Source organism: Humulus lupulus, chromosome 1, assembly GCF_963169125.1.
Source record: "Humulus lupulus chromosome 1, drHumLupu1.1, whole genome shotgun sequence".
NCBI lineage: Eukaryota > Viridiplantae > Streptophyta > Magnoliopsida > Rosales > Cannabaceae > Humulus > Humulus lupulus.
The window spans coordinates 227633992-227647892 of NC_084793.1; the positions used below are offsets into that span (position 1 = coordinate 227633992).

Below are 13901 nucleotides of genomic sequence, written 5' to 3' on the forward strand. Positions count from 1 at the left end.
TAAAGATGAACCCATATATATATAAATTACTCCTACTTTCTCAACTATTCATCTCTTCCAGCCAAAGCGGTTCTCGGTGGCGTTGCTATTGGATCAAACTTGGACAGTGCGACTGCCCTCACTCAGTAGACCACTGTGTGAAATCTAATTTAGAAGTTAATTTTTTGGCTCTTCAAATCTTTGTTTCGCTCTCAAATCTGAATATTATATATGATTTGTGGTTTGAATAGTGTGCTGGTAGTATTCTCATACCCAAAGATTGTTTCTAGCACGTTATATTATTTGGTTATGTGGTCATCCTAAGAATTTGTTTCCCGGTTCTTCACTCCACCTTATTCATAATATTAAGTTGATTTCCATCTTACCATTACAATTTGAAGTTTACTCATGAAATTATATCTTAAGGAAGTGAACTTAGGTGATAACGGGTTGTCTTTGTTTCTATTGTATTGTTATGGTTTTCAGTTTCTTTTTCTTCTAATTCAGGCCAGTGTTGATGAGTGCCATTTGTTGGTTATCTCCTTCCAAACTTTGCCATTGTTAAGGCTCATTTTTATATCGTCCTTTCCTTACATATTTTCTATGGATCAAACAGAGTGGAATCGGGCACTAGAGGTGAAGTTCATTTACAAGTTTTTTTTCTTCCCTCTTTTTGGTATTCATTATTCTTGATCTATAAATGAATTTACACACTTGTTGATTTTTGTAAAAGTGTAAAATTACTATATTAATTCTTTGTGGGTCTCGCTAGTCGTTTGGTCAGGACTAATTTGGTATTTAAAAAAAAGATTAATCATAGCATAGATAGCTAGGGGTGATCCTATAAACTTTGCGGAGTTGTTATATTTATGACAAAATAACAAACTTTAGTCTTAGTCTTCGGGAAGTGTCTTATTGAATGTAAACTTTCTTTATTGTAGATCATAGTTCATGCATATCAAGCATGGGCAAAGTGAATATCACTTATGAAACTGAAAAGGAATTGAAGATCAGGTTTCATAAATTCATTGCAAAGTATAATCTCTTTCTCCTAGTTGATTTTGTGTTTATTTCTTACTTTCTTCAATATATGACAAGTTGAGACTTGTGCTTTTTCAACCGCTCAATTTTTTAGTGAAATTGTAAAATTATAATACGAATTTACACATTTGACAATAGATGAATTTTTATTGGACCTCAGATATTATTATATTAATCCTCTAACAAAGTAAAGTTGTAATTCTCTAAAATGGAATGAGAAATTTCAGGCTCTATGCATCATAATATACATAAATTTTGTAATATGCCAACAAAAACACTCATTCCATTAATGTGTCCCCAATCATGTTTTGGACAAAAATTCTCCTTTCATTTAAAATTCTTAGATTTTAACATCTAACACATTTCCCTCTCTCTCTCCATCCACTCACGCACCCTATACTGTAAAAATTGCAGCAACCCAACTTGAAATAGTTGAAGTATATTGAACCGAACGAGCATTTATGTTTTGCTCGGATCTGAAAGTTTCATTTATTGTGAAGAAATTGTCATTCTTGGAATTTTTTATGAGAAAAATTCATGGGTAAGTATCCTCTCATTCTATCTAGTTATGAATATGAAATTCCATGGTTAGATACTAGTTTCGAATTGTTCTGGTGTTGAGTTTGATATTTTTTTTCTACATTATTTTATTTGTTCTTTGGATCTGACAGATCTGGAAATATGTATGTATAACGATGCCAAATCGATGCAAATGCGGTGCCATTGCTTAAAGGTGCTAGACAACCTCTAAAAAGAAATGCCACATAGATGCTCATGCAATGCAATTTCGATGCTGAGACGAGAATAGAATTCGAGAATTTTTTGCCATGCAATATCGATGGTATGATGATGCTATGTATGTTGGTGTGTTTCAACATTGAATTAGCATAAAAAATGCATCGCGTATAATTTCCAACCAGTAACATCGATGTTGCATCGCCAAAGCATCGATGTGGCATTGGTAATGCAAATAGCAATGATTTTACTGTATTTTTTTTATAATTTTCTTATGCTTTTTTTTTTTTTTTTTGTAAATTTGCATGTTCCAAAGTTAATATAATGGTTTCTTACAACAGTATTTGGGAACAGAAAGGAGAGAAATAGAATTTCAAAAGTGGTTTGAACACTATAATACACGTACCCATTGATGTTGGTTACAAAGAATTATTGGAGAAGTTGTTTTCAAAGCTGAAAATGGATAGGTCATTGTTTACTTAAAGTTAGAAATATCGTTTACATGCAATGATTTTAGCTTAGATCCCATTGAAATCACGGATGATGAAGGAGTGAGTGCTCTTATTTTAGAAAATTTGAAGTCCTTAAAACATCAGATTCATTTATGCGTCACTTCGATTGCAAAGAACATTGCTCTTCTTGATCCATCTCCTAGAGCGAGTGTTAATAAGGATTATCATAATTTGTTCCATAAATAACTTCTAGTCCAAGTGTATACATCGAAGGACCTAGTCAAAATGAAACTTTTTTCCCCAAACCAATCCCTCACATGATGATGGGTATGAGTACGAGCCTTATGTCAATGATGATCCAGTTTCCCATTTCGGTGATGATGATGACAGAGTTGAGGGGTGCAGTAGTTCTGATGATAATTTCGAGGTTCGATTACCCATGCTACATGGTGAGTTAAATGGTGAAGTCGACCTCCTGAATAAGACATGCACATGTTGTGTGTTTCAGCTCATTGGCATTCCATGTGTTCATACACTATCTGGATCCCTCAAAAGAATGTCAACTTTTATTCTCTATATTCAGAATACTATAAAATTGAGACATCGAGGTCATCTTATATAGAAACTATATACCCTTGTGGTAACGAGGAAGAGTTGATTGTTCCACATGACATCAAGACAATGAAAGTGAGAACACCTACGCAAAAAAATCCAGTTGGTTGTCCAGAGAAGAAACAAGGTAGGCCGAAGAAGAAACGTCATCCTTCCAATGGAGAAAAAATGATTATAGAATGCAAATGCAGCACATGTGGAGGTCGGGGCCATAATAGGGCAACTTGTAAAGTTCGATTTTGAAATTTATGATGACTTTGTTAAACTTTTAATTTGTGTAATAATAAATTTTTTTAGACTTTTAATTTGTGTAATAACGAAATTTGTTAGACTTTTAATTTTTCATATAAATATGCCTTCAAGACTTAGAAAGTGAGTTTGGGCTCATCAAGAAGTGTAACTCATTGTCACGCAGAGACTTGACCTTCCAGAAGAGTATAGTGAGCACCATTGCCCCAGAGAACGTAAAGTCAGGGGCTGTGAAAAATGGTCCAAAAGTAGACTCCTTCACCCTCTCCAACAATCCATGCTCCTCAAACATTTTCTTCAATTTAGTTAGCCTTCCGGAACCCTTATAGGTGAGACGACGATGGGATCTCAAGTGGCGAGATACGTTTTGGTGGCATCTTCAAAATATCCAAAAAAAAAAAAGAGAATGAAGTCAAATTAAAAAAAAACAACAACAATGCATCGATATTGCATCGCTATGCATCGATATAGCATCGCAACAATCAACAAATCTCAATCTTTAATTAGCATCACATATGTATCGAAATAACATTGAAAAGTCATCGTTACTTATATTAACTACAACAAAGCAAATATCGACATCTCATCGAAATAGCATCAATTTGGCATCAAATATCATTTTAACAAATAACAAATTGATACCATAGAATCAACATCGAAATGCATCAATTTAGCATCGATTTTATTATATGAAAATTGAAATTAAGAAAGCATCGCAACCAATTGATTTAGCATCCCTGTCGATTTAACATCATCTATATTTATAGATGCATCGATTCAACATCGATTAACCAAGAATGAACGTATTAAAAAATACACACATAAATTCAATGTCTTCGAATAAACATCAATTAAGCATCGAAATTGCATCGAATAAACATCGACCGAAAACAAAATTTCAGAGAAATGAAACTTATTCTTTCAAAACAATGCTGATAGAATCAAACCCATTTTCAAGCAATGTTTTTGCAAAATAGAGATTAAATTTGTTAAATTTCATAACTACATTACACCATATTAAACTTAATGCATGTCACGATTCAATTTTATTTTTTTATAAAAAAATCCTTGTCGTGGACGGAGGCGATGGTGGCCGACGATGGAGTGGTCCTCGGTTTGTGATGAGAAAATATGTGAGCGAGAGAGAGACGATCGAGTGAGAAAGAAAGAGAGGGTGAGAGAAAGAGAGGGGACGAGAGAGAGAGGGAGAATGGTTTATGCCAAGGTTATTCTTGGACAAAAATATGGGAATGTCATATTTTATTGGATAGTAAATTATGGAGGCATTTTTTTAAATTTCACAATAATAGAGGGCATATACCCTAAAATTTCCCAATTGAATTGGACTTCTGCCTTTGTTAGAGCTTGAAGTTTGCAGCCACATACTTCTTTCTATATCTTCATCTCCATGTATTGTGAATATTGCAAGCATGACTAATGCTACTTTGCTTATGTGATATAAATATAGATATGTGTGCATGTTAAAGTTCATTCAAGCCAATATTGAAAGCATCAAGTTTTTATGTGAGTTCCATTGCCTCTCTCTCCCTGTCTTTCAGGAGCATAATTGTTAGTGAAAATGGCCCATTTTGAACTTTTCAAGAGAGATGCTTCCATGGCCACTACTTCAAGTTTTTCAATTTCATTTCTTTCTGGTATGTCTTCCTTTGTTTCTACTGTATTGATTTTTTTTTTGGCTTGTTTTAAATTGTTCTTGAGATATAGATTTGATTGATTGACTTTGGATTCGATCAAAGGAGATTCATTAGTTGCAATGTAATATTCTCTAATTGCTCTCAGATTGCTTTTGAAGATCATGTTTTTAGTGTGTATTATGAACTTCGTTTGTCTGCTTCAATCATGTCTTTTCTCTTTCTGTTTATTTTTTTCTTCAAGGGTTTGTCTTATTTTTATTATAGAGTATGATTTCAATTTCATGAAACTAAGCCTCCATGAATCTAGTTAATTTACCACGTTTTTTTTTTGCTGGATCTAAGTATGATAGATTTTTATAATTCTGGGATTTTTTTGCTGGTTGCTCAGTTTTTTATTTCTTATGAACTCACGATTTTTGAAAAAATGCCTAATAGAATGACAAGAAAAGAGTAACAGGATAACGAAGAATAACTATTAGAAGTTGATTTTTCATACTAATGGTTAAAAAATTATATATATATGCCACGTTTTTTAACTAATTAATATTTGTGCTCTTTAATTGATGAAATTTTTGTCCTTTCTAGTTAATATAGTGGAACATTCTTTTTGAATAATGATCTAGAAGTTCTTATGGATTACTGATGTATTTTTTAATTGCTTTGAGTAGTCTGGAAGCTACACAAGAAGACAAATTGATAAATATGATGGATTAGAGAATGTACAAGGCATATTTGATATTTATGGTCATTTTGGTGATGCAAAATCTTTTTCCTTTTGACTTATCACAAATCAATTAACTATTAAGACCAAAATGTAATAATATGTAGATCATATACTTTCTCTTAGGTGTATATGGTTTGTCTTCGTAAAGTAATTTTATCTTTTATTGTTTCTTTTTAATACACATATAGTGAAGATATACAAAGTAAAAGACAAGGACATAATATAATGAATGTAAATTATAGTTTAAGCTTACTGTCTACTAATGCTGGAAAAAAATAATAGTAGGTCCTGACTCTAAGGTATTCTTATGCATCCTCTGTAGTCGATATTTTACAACTGACCTTTGATTTTATTATGATTAAATAGATTAATAGAATAGGTGGTGTTGTGGCCAAATATGGTGTGAAATGGGTGTACTTTGACTTGAAGGATTTGGGCAACAGTAACACCACAAGGCAGTGAGACTTGTATGGTTCATTTAGATGCATCTTCACCATACAGCACTTTTTAGGTATGTCATTGACTCAAAATAATCAGATGCATTTGGATTTTGTTTAAGGCTACATTAACAACACAACTATGTTAGTTGTTACAATGTTTGGCTAGTATTGTTAAATAATTGAAACCAAGTATAGTTTCTAACTCAAGAAAATTACATATATTACTAATGGTAGGTAGTAGTAGTAGTGGTTTCAATGTTTAAGCTTTAGTTGGACTATATTACTAATGCATTATATTTTATGATATTTGAAGACTTGGTGTGATTAAAACTATCTATAGGAGCATACATTTATTTGGCTCACCATGGTGTTTCTCCATATATATATATATGTAGCGTCCTGCAATTTTACTTAGCTAGGTAGTAGTGGCAGCAACTGTAGAATTTTAGTTTTCGTAGATATTGGTCAAAGCCGGGATTTAGTTAGAAACTCGTAGAAATAGTTATGGATTTTATAAGTTTAACCTATGGTTTAGAAATATTAATTTTATCATAAGGTTTGATTAATGAATATAGTCCTAAGAATATTATTTATTATAACCTAAGGATTAGATAGAATAATTAAGAGCGTGACACTTATCACAAGCATGATTATTAAGGAATTAAGTATTTTTTTGATGAATAGTTTAATTAGAAGAAAGATCTAGAAGCTCTAGAACCTTCCATCATCTGTTAGGATTACATTTTACTCAGTAAAAATAGTTTTAATCAAATTTCAAATTATGTTGAAGTGTGCAAAAGCGTATTTGAAATATTAGCATATGTCGATATATCGCAGCTATAGAGGTCGATATGTCACCTATAATTGATATGGAAAACACGTCGACTTCGTACGAACGAAACCACGGACCCTCGATATCATGGTAGAGGCGATATATAAGCTCTAATGACCAGTTTTTGAATTTTCATAAAATTCTGAACTAAAAATAGCCCTCAACAACCTTGACTCATTCCTGAACGTTTTTGACCTAGTTTTGGGCATCTGTTGAATAGATAATTTAAATTTATTCATTTTTAATCATTTATTTATTCATTTTAAAGGAGTTAGTTTCACTCCTTGAACTCTATAAATAGGACCCTTCACTTAGCCATTTCATTCATCATTCAAGCACAGTTCAGAGCCTCCAAGCTGCTAAGACTATTGTAGAATGAAACACTAGGGTTTTGGGGTTAAAGCTTTTCAAATCTCAAGCTTCTATAAACACTTGGGAAGAAGTTTTTTGTGTGATTTCGGTGTTCGATGGTATAGATCGAGGTTTTAAGCTATCCAAGGTATTCATTATCTTCACGTTTAGTTCACTATAGTTTCTATTATTCTTTCATTTTTATTCAAATCCTAACTTGTAATAGTGACTTTTGGTTAGGTGTTCAATTTCTTTGAAACATAAAGTTTTCGGTAAGTTTCTATCCCGATGGTTTAGATTTCTCTTCATCTTATTTTCTTTAGGACACTCATGGTTTCTTATGTTTGGTTTTAGGAGTTTCAATGCCGCTCTTGTCTCCAATATTTCGGTTTTTGGTAAGGAAAAATAGATAGTTTAGTATTATGACTTGTTTATGTAGTTTATGATATAGTTTATGTTTGTATGACCTAACATTTCAGGTACAATAAATGGGTAAGTGTGTCTGGACCTAAGGCGTCCAATGATGTATGACAGACTATGTCCGATAGGTTCAGTTGCCAAAACTTTATGACAGACCTAAGTGATGTCTGGGGCTTAATTGCCACCCCCTGTATAAGCACTTATCTTTTTATTATATCTGACTTGTTATTATGACCTATGACCTATAGTTATAATTAAGATTTATGACCTATGATTTGTGATCTATGACTTATGACTTATGACCTACGATTTATGACTTAGATTATGATATAGAATTATGACTTAAGCTATGATATGACCTAGAGGTTTGTGTTTGTATGACTCTTGTGAATTTATGTTATGCTTGATTATATGACTAACTCTTGTTTGTATTTTACTTACAGGGCTTAGAAGCTCACCCCTTATGATGTTGTTATTTCAGGAAATTAAGGACAGAAAGGCCAGTGGTGAGTGGGACCTAAGAGCTTCGTGATGTACTCGTGGGGACCATATAGTTGAGGAAGATCAAGCGGGCCTAATTATTATTTTTTTTATTAAAGAAAATTTATTTTAAAGTTTATTTAACTGTTTCTCATTTTTATGTTAAAGACAATTATTTTATTTTTGTAAAACCATGGATCCATGTATGTATTTATTTTAAAGTTTTTATTCAATAAAGGAGCAATATTTACGATTATGACCCAACGTTGTGTTCTTGGTAATCTATGAGAAATTAGGGCGTTACCGGTGGTATCAGAGCCCACGGCTATATTGGTCCTGAACGTTCCCACGAAATACACACGATAGCTACAAAGGACTTACTCGTTACCAAGTAAGTATACACATTATTTTCGAAATATGTTTGTAATGTTTTTCTTGTGTTATGTTCAAAAGTTAGCCAAATGGACTCGGGTGTGGTTAGAAGGATAAAGCTATAAGAAGAATACCAGACCCTGATAATGGATCCAATGTAGAGGATTAGACGCATATAAGAACACATCGTTAAATGTTATTTTAGAATATTTTCACTAGTTATTTTAAAAAAAAAAACATGTTATTTGCTTTTTTTATAATTTCATTGTTTACTAAGTTTTAAGAGTTTTGGATTCAATTGAAAGTGTAAAGTTTAAATTCCTCTCTTATGGGTTAGCCCATTTGTGAAGGCCCATTTGCTTTGCATTATTAGATTGGATCTAATTAAAATGAATAACAATTAATAAAGCAAAGGTTTAAATTCTTGTCTTTTGGGTCCAAGTGGAAGTTAGGGGGCCTTAGTAGTGGGTAGGATATTCTGAACCCAGCCCTCCTCCATGGAAGATTCAATTGTTAAGGCCCATTTACCGAAGTTGGATTTAATTGTAATAGGGTAGTTTTTTTAGATAGATGGACCTAATAGACAGTAGTACGATAGGCTAAGTTGTAACCTCTACTTGTTTTGTTTGGCTTAGTTTTTCATCTTTTCTCTTTTGGGGAAACAGAAAAGACACATGGAGCAGGAACCAAGATGATCTGAAAAACTAAATGGCCAAGGCCGAGGAAGAGGCCGAGGAAGGGGAACGGGGAAGGGAAGAAGAGTAGCTGCCACCCCCACATATGAAGAAATCCCAGCAGCCCCAGGAGTGCCAGAGGCACCCAATGTAGTGGAAGAGCAGGCAGCTGCTGCTACTCGAATAAATTTGGAAAGAGAAAATTCCCGTCTTAGGGAAGAGCTAAGGAGAAGGGAAGAAGAATTCCAAATAAATTCAGGGCAACAGCAACAAGTGGTGCAACAAGTCATTCCTCTAGCGCAATTAATACAATTGGCAGAACCTCGCTACGAGGCAGTGTATGAACGTTTTAGAAAGCAGCAACCACCAAACTTTGATGGCGGATCTGACCCAATAGAAGCAGAAGAATGGCTTCGATCACTGGAGTCCATTATAGAACATATGCGGCTGGGAAACGAAGATCGAGTCTCTTGCTCTTCAAGCTTGCTAATGAAAGACGCTCGCATCTGGTGGGATATAGTGAAGCAAACTAGAGATGTGAACGTTATGACTTGGGATGAATTCATCCAAGTGTTCAATAAGAAGTACTATAGTCTTGCGATTCTAGCCACAAGGGTGGAGGAATTCATCGCGCTTACTCAAGGGAATTTGACTGTGACGGAGTATGCTAGGAAGTTTGATAGGCTGGCTAAGTTCGCGGCGGACATGGTACCCACTGAGACACTGAGAATTCAAAATTTGTGAAGGGGCTGAAACCTATGATAGCTCGTGATGTAAAGTTGATTTGGAGAATAGCCACTTATGCAGAAACATTAGAGGTAGCCTTGGAATCTGAGCAGGCTGAAGAAAGAATTTGGAAAGAAGGGGCATCCGGAAGTGTAGTGCACCAAAATATTTTTTTTAGTTTATTAAAATTTTTGGTGTTTTATTTTATTTAAGTGTTAAGTGGGGTGAATTGTTTTATTTAAATGTTGTTTAATTTATTTAGTTGTTGTTTGTTTTATTTAATTGTTAGAATTTTTTGGCATAATCTTTTTGAATTTAAATTTGATAATTGTTTGTTTTATTATTTATTTTTAATATGTGAATAATTGTGTAACTTGTTTATTTTACTATTAGTGTTACATTTTAAATAAGTGTGAAAATTGATACGATTAAAATATGATATTTTTTTTTATTCTAAGTGTGTGCCGAAATGTGTGAGTGTGTATGTGAATATGTTTTATTTTTCTCTTATTAATTTATTTAGTTATTGTTCCCATTATAGAAAAGGAAAGGGTAGTACGAATCTAGACCTAATGTGAGTCTTGAGCATTTTCCTTTTAATTATGAAAAGAAAATAGAAAAGAAAAGAAATATAAGTTGTCATCTTGTAGGAAAAGATGACAAGGTTGATTTTTATTTTGGTTCACATTAGGATAAGAGTTTAGGTGAGGTGTAAGGAGAGGAAATGATGGGATTTAGCTTAAATTATGGGAAAGGAGTTTGGCTTTTCACACTTGAGTCATTTTCTTAAGGTTAGGTCACTAGAGGCTATAAATAGGAGAGTATGGAAGCCTTGGCATTCTTTTGCTTGTGGCTGCCGAAATTAGAAGAGAAGGAGAGAGAGAGAGAGGCGTGAAAGAGAGAGAAGGAGGAGGTCTTATGTATGGTTTTTCTTATGGTTCCTTGTTATTTTTTTTGGATTAAGGTTTATCTTCCCCATCATCTTAAGACTTTTTCTTCTATGCTCTTCTTCTTCATGGGTTTCAAAAACCCTAGGGTATTCAAGGGTGATTATCACTTGGGTGTTGATCAAGTTGTGTTCTTGATTTTACAATCAAGAGAGGTATTGAATCTCTACCCCTAATGCTATGGTGTTCTCTTGAGTTATTAGATTTGTGGATATTTTTCGATATGTTGATGCATGGGAGATTGATCTAGGCGTGGGTAGGGGTTTATGGTGTTGGTTTGATTTTTATTGTTGTATGTTCATAATATGTGTAATGAGATGATTATTGATATATGATGTTGATGATCTTCTATGATTTTATGTATGTATGTTTCGGCCTATGTGGTTTGGGCATTTTGGGTTGTTTTATTTTGTGTCACATTTACATGTTAGAAACATGCTAGGTTTCATGTATATATAGATGAGGATTTTGTGTAAATTATTGTTGGGTATCCTAGGTGTTTCGGCCTAGGGGTGATGTTCAAGCATGATTGTTTTTCTTATATGTTTTAAATTAGTTGTGAACCTAGAAACATGATAGGGTGTATATGAGATTATGTATCAATATATTATGGTATGCATGAAAAATAATAGGAACATGTTAGGTTTAATATAAAAGCATATATGAGGATTTGTGTTATGTTATTTATGCATGTTGTATTATTATTTTGTTGGGTTGCATGCATGAACTCGTTAGAAAAAAAGAATAAGGTTTTATAAGGTTGTATATGAATATGTGTTAGTTATGTTCTTTGAATTTTTGTATAATAAGAGCATGTTAGGATTTGTGAATTATTGTGTTTATGAAACATGAATGATCTTGTATGAATTTCATGAGGCATGAGGTAAAATATAAAATTCATAGTGATTTATGCTTGCTGATTTTATGATTTAAAATGTGAAAAGATTGATGAAATAAGGATATGTATGCATAAGAATGACTCTAATGATATGTGGTGTTTGTGAAAATAAAATGGTGTTTTAATTCACAATTAAAATGATGTTTTTGCACAAATAATTACCTACAAATTTTTGTTATATTTTTTAGAAAATATGAGTTTTAAAAAAATAAGGATGGTGATTTTAATGATAAATTTGATTGCTGGAATTTTTGTTTAAAAATGTAAAGTGTATTTCAATAAAATGAATTTGATTGGTATTTTGAAATAAATAAATAACCTAAACAATGGTAAAACTTAAAAGTGATATTTTTAATATAATATGAGTGGTTATTTTACAAGTTATGATTTTCTTTAATTGGATTAAGAAAAAATGTTGGATTTAATTCACTTGTGATTTTTAAATAATGGCTGAAAGTTTAGTTTAAAAAGTTTTAAATAGTTATTTAATTTTCACATATGAATTTGTGTTACATAAAATTAAGTATTAAAAATAATTCGAACAAAATATATTTTTCCCACACTTAAAATTATTATTTTTCACACATCAAGTTATGAAATTCTATTAACTTAAATTAAATAGTTATTTTCCAAGGAGACATGATAATCATGGGTATTTTCTTTTTAAAATAATTTCCAATGCCTTTGCTTTTCTTTATAATTTTAAAATAATAATAAATGGGTCTTTTATATATTTTTAATGGCTAAATAAAATTGTTTTTATGAAATAAAAAGAACGTCTTGGGAGATGTAATCAATCTAGTAATTTTAAGAAGATAAACAATGGTAAACAAAACATGCTACAAGTCTATTATTTTAAAAACAATAGAAGTAAGACGCATGGAATTATCGTTTTAAACGCCACATTTACGCAACATTCCCACGTATGTATGTTACATGCAAATTCACTTTTACGTCCAAAATAATGTCTATTATGCAACCATGTAGATTTTATAGAAAGATCATGCATGCAATATAGGTAGAATGAGCATTATTCTTTTATGACCTTATGTGTAATTAAGCATATTTGTATGTTGCATGTAACTCCTACCATGTGTGCATGGCCCATGCACACATGAGTTATATGAGTGGGGAGAATAGTAATAATGTGAAGCTTAGGAATGTCGCTTTGATTATGGTATAGGCTCGTTGAGAAGTTGTGGTTTTAGACGTAACTCCATGGGCGGACGCGCTGAGGTTATTCAAGGACCAGAGACTCTTGTTTACCTCAAAAGGTGGCATGGACAAGTTAGTGGGCCATGTTCACAAGGAATTGTACATGATTATGTTATGATGTTTGGTGATGTTTATGAATTTGTTGTGATGTTTATGATATGATGGTGGCATTATGTTTATGTTTATGATATTGATGCCAATTTTATGATGATGCTATGATGTATAAAGATGAATGATAGTGTTTGTACATTGTTGTATCTTACTTGCTTGTTGTTTGTACTTCCTTACTGGGCTTTTAGCTCACCCCCTTACTTTCCCTTCCAGGTAACAAATAGGTTTCTCTGTGGCACGCGTGCTGATGTGGGGAGTTCTGTCGTCCTGGTGTGTATGGCGTGGGGCATCCTATGGACAAGAAACGATCAACTTTAAACGCTATTTTTAATAATGTTATGTTTAATGGGATTTTCTTAAAATTGTCAGTGGGACTTAAATTTTAGTTTGTTTTAGAACTTTGCATAAAACTGATATTTTCTTTTTAAACTTTTGGGCCCAACTTGCATGTTTTAAGCGAGACCCCATTGAAACCTTTATAATAAGTGGCTTTCTATTATAAACCATTGAAAATGTGAATGTTTTATTAAGTACTAGTTAAGGGCGTTTTACAAGAAGGGACGCCAAAAAAGAATAACAATGATCAGTGTTATCCCCATTTCCTGCCTTGGGCCCGGGACGGTGGGCCAGGTCCATAGTTTGGGAAATTGGATTTTGGCCCAACCCAGACCCGCTTAGCAGGGGAATGACCGGGAACGACGGCCCATGTGTGGGTCCAGACCCGGACGGTGTCCAGGTAAATGATCCAAGACAATCGTCCGAGAGACGTATAGCCAGTTGGGGTTACGGTCAAGGTGTATGCAAAACGGTCCCGGAGCCTGGTAAATGATCCGGGCTTGCGATAAACGAAGAGGGACAGAGGTAAATGAACCCGGGTCAAGTCCTCCAGGTTGGCAGGAAAAGGCATCTGTGACCTTGAAGCCGCCCCATAACGCGTGGGGGTTGTCCCCACTTTTCACCTGCGGAAAAGGCCACCTCGGGATTGCAC

The 13901-nt window shown here is 33.3% G+C and overlaps 2 long non-coding RNA genes across 2 annotated transcripts; both read left to right on the top strand.

Moving 5' to 3' along the window:
• Positions 1–4319: 4319 nt before the first annotated feature.
• LOC133803927 (uncharacterized) lies at positions 4320–8414 on the top strand. Its single transcript, XR_009878210.1, has 3 exons — positions 4320–4723; positions 5814–5958; positions 7972–8414. It is a non-coding gene; the product is annotated as an uncharacterized LOC133803927 (long non-coding RNA).
• A 2092-nt stretch (positions 8415–10506) lies between these two features.
• Positions 10507–13342, top strand: LOC133803921 (uncharacterized). The gene is made up of 2 exons (XR_009878208.1): positions 10507–10844; positions 13127–13342. It is a non-coding gene; the product is annotated as an uncharacterized LOC133803921 (long non-coding RNA).
• Positions 13343–13901: the final 559 nt, after the last annotated feature.